This window comes from Oryctolagus cuniculus, chromosome 16 (genome assembly GCF_051225735.1).
Source record: "Oryctolagus cuniculus isolate XC-2025 breed Fujian yellow rabbit chromosome 16, ASM5122573v1, whole genome shotgun sequence".
Taxonomy (NCBI): domain Eukaryota; kingdom Metazoa; phylum Chordata; class Mammalia; order Lagomorpha; family Leporidae; genus Oryctolagus; species Oryctolagus cuniculus.
The window spans coordinates 38,196,239-38,205,986 of NC_142882.1; the positions used below are offsets into that span (position 1 = coordinate 38,196,239).

A 9,748-nucleotide genomic window follows, 5' to 3' on the forward strand; every position below is an offset into this window, starting at 1 on the left:
GCCACCACTGGGCCCTGCTCAGCACCTGGGGACACAGATATCCCCTGTGCATCCGTATGCCAGCTCTCATCCTTGGAGGGCCAGCACTGCTCCAGCAGGGGGCTTCTCTCCTCCACAGCCATGAGTGTTAGGTGCCACTCCTGGCCCTGACATTGCTTCATGTCTGGCATAGGCGGAGCTGTCGGGCCCCACTGTCCCCACTGTCCTCACTGGAAATGGGCATCTGCTGACTTTCTGAACTCCACCTGGGCTGTTACCAGCACTGAGGGGCTGAACACCCCCTCAGGTGGTTTCTGTGCTCTGGGGAATGCCTGTGATGGGGGCTTCTGAGCTGTGGACATATTTGTCCACTGCTCCACCATACATGGGTCATCTGTGGTAGGCAGCTGGTGTATGTCAAGGCTACCGCTGACCCCCAGCCCGCTGTACTGAGCCAGGGGCAGGGCTGACCTGTCCTGGGCCTAGGAGACAAGAGTAGGGAATGGCAGGAAAGAGGCAGTCCCTGGAATCCCTTCACACCCACCCAACTCTGGGCCTCAGGCTCCACCTGCCTCTGAACCCCAGCCTCCCATGACCAGGGTGAAGTAGTCCCTCTGCCCCCCTGCACCCAGGGGGCTATGGACTCCCAGTGTGGGGTTCCAGTGGTGTCCAGGCCTGCAGAGACCTGCCCTGTTGCCAGATTCATCCTGGCCTTTTTCTGGTGAAAGTGCCAGGTGTGCCAGTGGTGAAGGCTGGCCCTGTGCCCCCACACTGGGCATGGTGCCCACAGTGGGCTTTCTTGGGTCCTGGGTTTCAGCATCATGGGATACAGCATAGGAACATCTTCCTACAAGTGTCTGTCCAAGTGAGCTGGTTCAGACTCAGCTCTGGAAATTAGGGGCTGGTTGCTTGGACACCCAATTCTCCAGGTCATCACCAACAAAGTGATGTCACTTCCTATGCCTCCTAAGCAGAGCCCCTCCTTACACAAATTCCCAGTGGGCACTGCCTGTTCAACTTTTACCCCTATGCCATGTGCTCACTGTCCACAGTTGCACCAACACAGACAACACCTGCCACAGCACGGGTCTGGGGGCAGCCAGTGCCATGGCTGGGCTCAGACCTGCTCCCTCATCCTTGAAAAAGTTTAACCCTACATTGGACATTCTCAGTCTCTCTAGTCTCTGGGGATCATTCTAGCATCTGCTTGCAAGGGATGCCATCAGTTCTGTAGTGCCAAGGGACCCCTAGGCCTGGCATCACCTGTGCTGATGCACACACACCCTCAGATATGGGAGATCCCAAGGAGGGCTGGGCAAGGAATGGGACATGCATGGAGTTCTAGGGAAAAGAGGGGCTTCCCTGGCCTCTCCTGCCACATCTTAGCCACTCCCATACATCTGGCTGTAACAGAACTGGAAATCTGCTTCTCATGACCATGGTTTTCCTTTCTTTTCCTTAAAAAAATGTTTATTTGAAAGACAGAGTTAAAGAGAGAGAGGGAGAGACACAAAGAGTTGTGTTACATCTGTTGGTTCACCCCCCAAAAGGCTGTCATCAGGCACAACTCCATCTGGATCTCCCACATGGGTAGCAGCGGCCCACACATGGGGGCTGTTTTCTACTGCTTTCCCAGTTGTATGAGTAGGGAGCTGGGTTGGAAGTGGGGCAACCAGGGCTCAAACCTATACTCAGATATGGGATGCCGGAGTTGCAGGTGGTAGCTTAACCTGCTGTGCCATAATGCAGGCCCCAGGGAGGTGATTTTACCACCCCCCAGTTTCTCTTTTACTCACAAGTTTGCAATGCTTTTCTTTATGTTCCTTCTGCTAGAAGCACTCCAGCAATGACAGTGGTGACCTATGTGGGATGGTTCCTAGCCTAGGGTTGGGGTTTCTGGGAACTGGGAGTATGATATAGGTAGTGTCAGATTGAAGAGTGCCAGGCAGCTTGTGGATAACACATGCTGCATCCTGGGTCAAGATACCCATCACCAAGATCTCAGCAATAGTGGCAGTAGGTCATCCAGGACCATTTACTCTTGGGAACACTTACTCCACCCTATGCCAGTCAGGTGTGGCTTGGGACCTGGCATGCTGAGCTGCTGATGCAGAGACCTGAGAGGTGCACGGTCACCTGCACTCCTGTTTGTCCAGCATCTCACTGGAATCAGGACTGAGTCATTTGGGCAGCTCTGATAAGTGCCCTAAACATGATTGCCAGGACCAGAAGTTCAGTGCCAGGGCAGAATTGTGGAGGAGAAAGGGACAGCCTTTCCCAGGACGCCAGAATGCTGGTGTCAGGTTCTCCCCTGGGAGACAGAGGAGTGCAAAGCGAGAGGTCTGAGAACCCCTGAGCCTGGTCTCTGGGTTGCTGGGTCTGACCTTCCCTGCTTCACAGCATGGGGCCACTTTATTCTGGGTTAGAGACCGCTGCCTTTTATAGGTAGAAATTGAGAGGGAATTTCATGGTTCACAGTGGATGACTCTGAAGTTGGGTTCACCTTCCCACCACTTGATGTCAGTCTGGGATTTTATTTTTCTTGCTCCCTCAGTCCCAAGAGGTTTTCATGTTTCACCAGTTCTGTGCAGCTGCCCATGGGAGAAAATGTCTTTTCCAAGCTGAAGTCTGGACTTATACCACCCCCACCTGATTCTATAACTCTACAGTGGCCTCTACATCCCAAAGAGGCTAAGAGGGTACATGAGACAGCAGGCTTCGTGAGACCCTGATGCACAGGAAAGTCAGGGGTTTCTAACAGCTGCTTCCTATCTCAGAGTGTCCAGACAACCTAAACACTATCAGTCCTGAGGCTAATCCTCTTTATTGGTGGACTTTGCCTTCTGTGTTTCGTGAGCCATAACATGTAGAACATCAGCATGGGAACACAAAGAAGTGGAGGAAGGGTGCTGGCTTGCTCATTGCTTTCCAGTCTATTCCAGGGAACCCAAGAGGATGAGGGACACTGACACAGGTGGGTGACCCTGAAACCACAAAGCACCCATCCATATGTTAGCTGCTAAGTTAGAGCCTCACCCATGTGCCTACAGCAAGCAGGAAGGACACTGGTGATGAGTGGCCAAGGTGTCCCTAGACGGGAAGGGCTCAGCTCCCCTCAAAAGAAGAAAACTGATGGGTTACTGGCTCTGCAGATAGCTCCTCTGGATAAAATCCAAATCCCCTGTGGAGCCCCTGGCTATCCTAAAGGAAGAGGACAAGCTGGAGAGATAGAAGATGGACACTAGAGTCACAAAATGAGCTATTAAAGGAGTTTCAGTGACAGGAGACACAGCAACGGGTAACCTTTGCCCTGTGACCTGGTTTTAAGGTTCTGACTCACTGATTCCCTGAGCTTCCCATCCCACCCTTGGGAAGAGACTGGTAACGAAATCAGATGCTTCTGGGTCTTTAAGTCAGGATGGAGTAGCAGTGGATGTCTAAGTCATTAAAAGACTTCTAATGGTGGGATTTGAAGCAGCAGTTCTGACACTGTGGGGGATACACACATCCTACATGGTGGTGCTTAGATTCCAGTCCTATCTCTACTTTGATTCTAGCTTCCTGTGGCAGCACATGATGGCTCAACTATTTGGGTCCCTGCCACCCATGTGTCAGACCTCAATTGAGTGCCCAGCCCCAGTAGTGGGCATTTCGGGGGTTGAATCAGCAGATTTGTGCTGTGTCTTTCAAATAAATAAACAATGTTTAAAAAGTCTGTAGAGGGAAATAATAGAACAAAGTGGTAATGGGTAGTTTTTGATTTCAAAGATGGCTGGAGTCCCTCAGGTTTTAGGTGTAAGGTTCATATGACTTGCTGCCTGGAGACCCCAATTGTCTGGAAACCATCCAATCAGGCCCTAAATATAAATTCAGTTGATCTTTGCTAGGAAATTCATGAAAATCGCTTAAAGGTCTTTACCAAGTGCCTTAACCTGTGTTACAGCAACCACAAAATGGAATTAGGATACAGCCCATTTGAATTATCTATGGAAGGCTCTTTCCAAATTGTTCTGACCCCTTGACCTGCCAAAGGTGGAAAATGAGAAGAAAACATAATGAGGGCAGGTAGTGGCTGCTTTCATCTGATGTGCAAATAAGACCTAGTCTCACCTACACAGGTAGGAAGCCCACCCCCTTGATTGGAAACTGAGCTCTCTTCAGGAGCAGTTTAACCCCATCTGGGCAGGACCACACCTGGCCCTGCTAACCACTAATTGTTCTCTTAAACTACCACATGGGACTCCTTGCAGTCACCACACCTGAGAGCAGAAAAGTTCCTTGTCTCTCTTGAACCCCTGCATGGCTTCTTGGAGAGCCCGTGTCAGACCTCAAACTGCTGCTCCAAAGGGCCCCACATTGAATGTCAGGTAAGGAAGCCTCTAAATGCCTGCCCTGTTGCCCACAGCCTCTGGGGGCTACACCTGGTGTCTCGACTCCTTTGTTGATCTTGAGTACGAGTCTCACTCCACCAACATGGGCCATGTCTAGGTTCAGCAAGAAGTAATTACACAAGCATGACTTCCTGCCTTACCCCTCCAGAGTGGGAGTGAAATGTCTCAGGGGGCATCTTGTAGCCAAATGTGTAGTATTAGGGGCAAGTGGGGAGGGGAGAACTGGACCAGGGTCAGGGAATCTAAACTGCCTAGAGCTTGTTTTCCAGATGTCCCCAGGGAGCCGCCATAAACCACCACCGAAGCAGCAGCAAGAGCCCGTTTGAGTCTGATCTTGCTGACCTGAGCTAGGCTTTCCTCATAATGCTATCCAGTTCTCCGCCAGGAGAGGGGACGGCCGCCATTTTCTGAACACAGAAAGTATGAAGATGTCACCCGGGTGGAAGCAGGAGGGGCCCTCCCGTCTGTGGCTGGCCTTGGTCATGCTCTTCCCCCTGCTACAGAAGCCCAGGCAGACGACGGAGGCAGTTTCTTTGGGGAACTCCTCCCTCCCACGGTCTACTTCGTCACTAGGTTATGTGGGGACGCCTGAAGCCACAGGACCCTTACTGCGGACACCCGGACGTGCAGCCTTCCCAGCGGACCCAGCGAGGCCCGAATAGTCCACAGCCGCGGGGGATGCTGGGAAAACGGAGAGAGGAGGCTGAAGGGCCTATGGGGTCCTTTCCTCCCCGAAGACGCCATTTTGGAAACATTTTCCTCATTCAGGCTTCTTTGGCAGCGTCTGGAGCTTTCCCCCTAAGTATTCTATTATTTTAAGTTTCCAACAGAAAAGTCGGCATTTGCAGCCCACATGCACTGCCCCCAGCTGTGGCACTCCTCGCACCCCTCCCCGCACAGCGCCCACGTTGTGGGCCGGCGTTCAGGATCTAAGTGGCTTCCAGGGCCGAATCCCGCGGCTGCTGCTCGCATGGCTTCGCCTTCAGCACCGCGGTAGATGGGGCTCTTGCGCCCCAACCGGCTTGGGGGACAGAGGACGCGAGCTCTGGACTCCGGGAGCCGCGGCTGCCCGCGGGGTCCGCCTAACGGTCCGGGGCGAGCGGGCTCAGCGAACGGCAGCAGCAGACGCCCCCTCGAGGTCGGAAGCTGGTGGCGGGCGCTGGGCGCGGGACCTTTCCGTTAGGTGCGCGGGGAGTGCGGGTTGCGCTCGCGTGACTCCCGGGCACTCGAGCCTCTGCTGGCATCCAGACCCCGAAAGCCGCCATAGCACCTTTGAGTCTGCAGTGCCCACACCTGGCACCTGTCCTCGGCCCGCGCTGCCCCCTGGACCACGGGTAAGTGCTGGCCGATCTGCTGGGCTCTTCCTGCACAGTTGTGGTGGGACCCAGCAGGCTGCCCCTTCCCTCCGGGGATCGCGGGGCCTTCCTCTCTGCGGGCAGGTGCGGACCCCAGTGGGCTGGGAGGGGTGGGGTTCTCAGGTGCAGACCCGAGGCGCTGTCTCTTCTGTGGCCAGGTGTGCAGGGAGGAACAAACGCCAGGCTGGCTGGCTGAGGAAGGGGCTGGGTCTAGAATGACGCCCGGGAGAGGGTGGGGCAGGGGCTGCAGCCTGGATTCCAGAAAATCTCTAGCACCTCTCAGCAGCAGGCGGGATTGGGTGGGCGTTTTCTTTTAAGGGAAGAACTGCTGTTGCTGGAGACGCGGGTGACTTGCAAGCAAAATAGCCTTAGACGTTCAGAGTGAAAAGGAGGCCATTGCGTGGTCTCCATCAGAGCTTCCATTTTACAGAGGGGAAAACCTCTGTAAAGGCCCGGGGATGGGGATGGAGGTGCTCTGGGTGGGAGCAGAAAGAGGCCTGCACCTGGTGGGCATCTGCCTCCCCCCACTGCAGAGCGGGGGTGATGGGGCCGGGTTGGAAGGCCTCCACGCCCCTCCTCTCTGGGCAATTGGCTGTGCTTGGGAAGGGGCTGAATTAGCCCCTCGGAGGCCCATCTGCTCCAGAGCTTCTCCCTGGGAGGGTGGGGATGAGGGGAGGGGACTACAGTTGGCTCTTTGTTTTTCTTAAAGCAATGGTAGACTTGATATTGAGTGCTGGGCCTGATTGAATAAAGAGACACAGTGAAGTGTATTTCCCTGTAGATGTGGGAGACAGTGAAGTCAGTGATGAGCACTGACAGGGTGAGCTGACTGCCCTAATCTGCAGTCAGGCCATTTCATTCTCTTGGTGGCTCCTGACTGCCCAGGGAGGACGTGGTGTTGACAGTGGGCTTGGTTGAGGCCCTGGCTGACCCTCAAGGGTGTGTGTCTTGACCATAGCTACCTCTTCCCAAGCATCTTAGATCGAGCCCTCTACCTCCCCATTATGTTACCAAGGGATGGCCTCCTCAGTTTGGTATCCTAAATAAAAAAAAAAAAATGAACCCTTGGTTCCTTTTCTAAGTAGCCTGGAGCAGTTTAGGGGACAGTGTGCCACAGCAAGTATACTTGACTTTAGAGTCCCCTTGCTGATCTTTTCTCAGCCCTGGCATTGCCCTACTTTCTCTTTAGGGGTTCACTTTCCTTTTATAAGCCATGGGAAGAGGGGGGAGTGGGAAGCATATTTTTCCTCTGGTGTCAGGGCTGTGGTTGAATAGCTCATGAAAGGCAGAGAACTGGTTGCCAACAGGGCTCAGCCTATGCAAGCTTTTGTTTCTACGGGTGGCCAGTTTGGTCTTATGGCTGAGGTCATGGTTGACTTGGTGGAGAATCCCCAAATTTTGGGTTGCTAGCAGTAGACATCTTTCTCTTTTTCATCTGGTAAGTATGAATTAGTTATTAGCTTCTCCAAGGCCTGTGCAAAAAGAGGGGGTACTCCTCCTATAGGTTCCTGGTTACAACTTGTGGTTTCAGTACCATCTGAGTTGAAGTCTTGGCCCAGACGTTTGCCAGCTGAGGTGTTGTTGGCAGGACATTTTGCTATCAGTCCAGGTGAATGTTCTTTTATTTGAGATAAAAGTGGGGGTGTGAGCATTGTGTTTCGTGGTTGGGACTTCAGAGTATCAGAGTGCCTGGGTTTTGTGCCTGTCACCTTCTTGCTAATACAGATCCTGATGGGTTAAGGCTCAAATGCTTGGGTACTACCACCTGTCAGGGAGATATTGGGTGAGTTCCTGGTTCTTGGCTTCCATCTGTGGCTGTTGTGGGTGTGTGGGGAATGGATCAGTGGGTGAATGAAAAACTAAACACATGGAATGTTCCTGTGCCATGGAATCTATCTAATGGTTTCTAGTGACTGCAGATTGAATGCTGGTGTTTTCTAGTTTTCCCATTTCCCTGATGGTTGGTTTTAGACTATATGCACAAGACAAGGGAAGACAGACTGCAAACTCAGTAGCTAGAACCGGTTTATTCAGAGACAGACCTGAGAAGGGCCCTCTACTAGCAAGGGTTAGGAGCACGTTCTGGTACAGACTAGGGGCTTATCTAGCCTGGGCTACTTTCAGTTCAGGGTAGACAGGGATTACACAGCACTGAGATAGTTTGCCCTGGCTTTTTCAAACTTCCTGAGGGTTAGGTCTAATGGCTGAACTCTTGAGATAGTGGTGTGGCTCTAAGATAGCATCACTTCTGCCCATGATATTGCTCAAGGTCCAGAATTCTGACTCTAAGGATAGATAGAGAGATGGGTGCTGGTATCCTATTGGCCACTTCCTGCTGATACAAGGCTGTATATCCAGATTGAGAAGAAGAGCAGTCTTGTGATGTTCCTGCAGGTTGGCTTGTTATATAGCAGTCACTCATTCCTGTGAGGACTTTTGGTAATTATACACCATAAATGCTGTTTCCTGGGTATAGATAAAAATTGGGGATGAGTATTACCGGGCACAGGGAGGATGGGCAGGGGTGATGGTTTTTAGAAAACTATTGTGGTACATGAAATGGGTGCTGGGGGGAGCTTTTATGGCTTTTCTGGTTTGGTTGATAGTGATGGTGTTATTACAGTCCCAGGGTAAGGCTGCTTAGGGAGTACTGAAAGTGATACAGGTGGTGGACTGTATATCATGGAATGCAGTATAGTTACAGGGTACAGAATCAATGTCTGTACCATGTTAAGTGGTGTGGCAATGGGGCACAGTGCAGAGATGCCCCATTCTCTAATTGGCAGGCGGAGCTGGCAATCCTGGCCCAAGGAATATCCCGAGGATTGGAGGATGGTGTGGGTAAGACTTGCTAGTTGTACAGCAGGGAGTTGGGGGTAAAATAATGATGAAGTTTGCTTGGGCTTATCCTCTTTGGCCAGGGATTGAATTTGGGCAGAGTCCTGACTTGCCTGCAGGGGTTGTAGTTTTTCTACAAGGATTTTTATTTTTATTACGTGAATTAAGCCCCAAGATCTTTTGACATCAATATGAATACTGACCCTCTGTCCTCGAACCTACTTAGGATCTTTGAGACTGGTAATGGTGTACATTACTGAGTGTGCTGCCTAGGAATGCAAGGAGGTGAAGCAGGGACCACTGTTTTTAGTTTTAAATCCTGACCTCAGCCTACAAGAACATTAGAGGGTAAGTGTCATCCATGCATATCCATGAAGGGCAATAGTACTGGGGAGGAGGGGGAGAGTCTTGGGTTGGGCAGCCCCACTTCTGTCTATCTCTGGCTAGATTGCCTTCTTGGAAAGCGTGTGTTTGTATTTCTGGGTATAAGGCCATTCCAAGCCTATTCCCCTGCATTGTATTTGTCCTTTGTTTGCAGCCTTACAAGCATTGAACTTAATAACTGGGGAGGAACCTGGTTTTGTTATGTTGTAGACCTATAGGCGCCAGGAGCCAGGAACCTCCTCCTGGTCTCCCATGCGAGTGCAGGGGCCCCAGCACTTGGGCCATCCTCCACTCCCCTCCGGGCCACAGCAGAGAGCTGGACTAGAAGAGGAGCAACCAGGACTAGAACCTGGCACCCATATGGGATGGCAGTGCCACAGGCAGAGGATTTACCAATTGAGCTGTGGCACTGGCTGAGAGAGTTTTTGAGAGAGTATCCAAGAGGGGCTGGGAGGTCAAGGCCTGGCTGAGTTATTATGGGGAATTGAGTGGTTTGAGCAGAGCAAAGGGTGGGGGTCAATACGGAGGGGCTTATTAGCTGAATTGAAAACATCTGGATCGAATGATGAGGCTTCAGCTCTAGATTCTAAGGTGGGTTTGGGAGGGAAAGGGGGAACAGAGAAGGATGTCATAGGAGGAACAGTCCTTACACAAAGACTGTTGGTTGTGAAGAATTCTCACAAGTAGGGAATCTCAGACCACTTGCCATTTCATTTGAGGAAGTTGTATAGGTCTGTAAGGATGTTTTGATCAAAGGTGCCAAATTCTGGCCAGTGGCTGTGAATGTCTGATTTGTATTGA

At 51.9% G+C, this 9,748-nt stretch overlaps 1 long non-coding RNA gene across 2 annotated transcripts; it reads left to right on the forward strand.

Annotated features, from left to right (window-relative positions):
- Nucleotides 1–3,801: 3,801 nt before the first annotated feature.
- Nucleotides 3,802–8,942, forward strand: LOC127487772 (uncharacterized). 2 transcript variants are annotated; one of them, XR_011382932.2, is made up of 4 exons: nucleotides 3,802–4,346; nucleotides 4,640–5,704; nucleotides 8,512–8,566; nucleotides 8,790–8,942. It is a non-coding gene; the product is annotated as an uncharacterized LOC127487772 (long non-coding RNA). The 2 variants fall into 2 exon arrangements; XR_011382933.2 differs by lacking the exon at nucleotides 8,512–8,566.
- The last annotated feature ends 806 nt before the right edge of the window (nucleotides 8,943–9,748 follow it).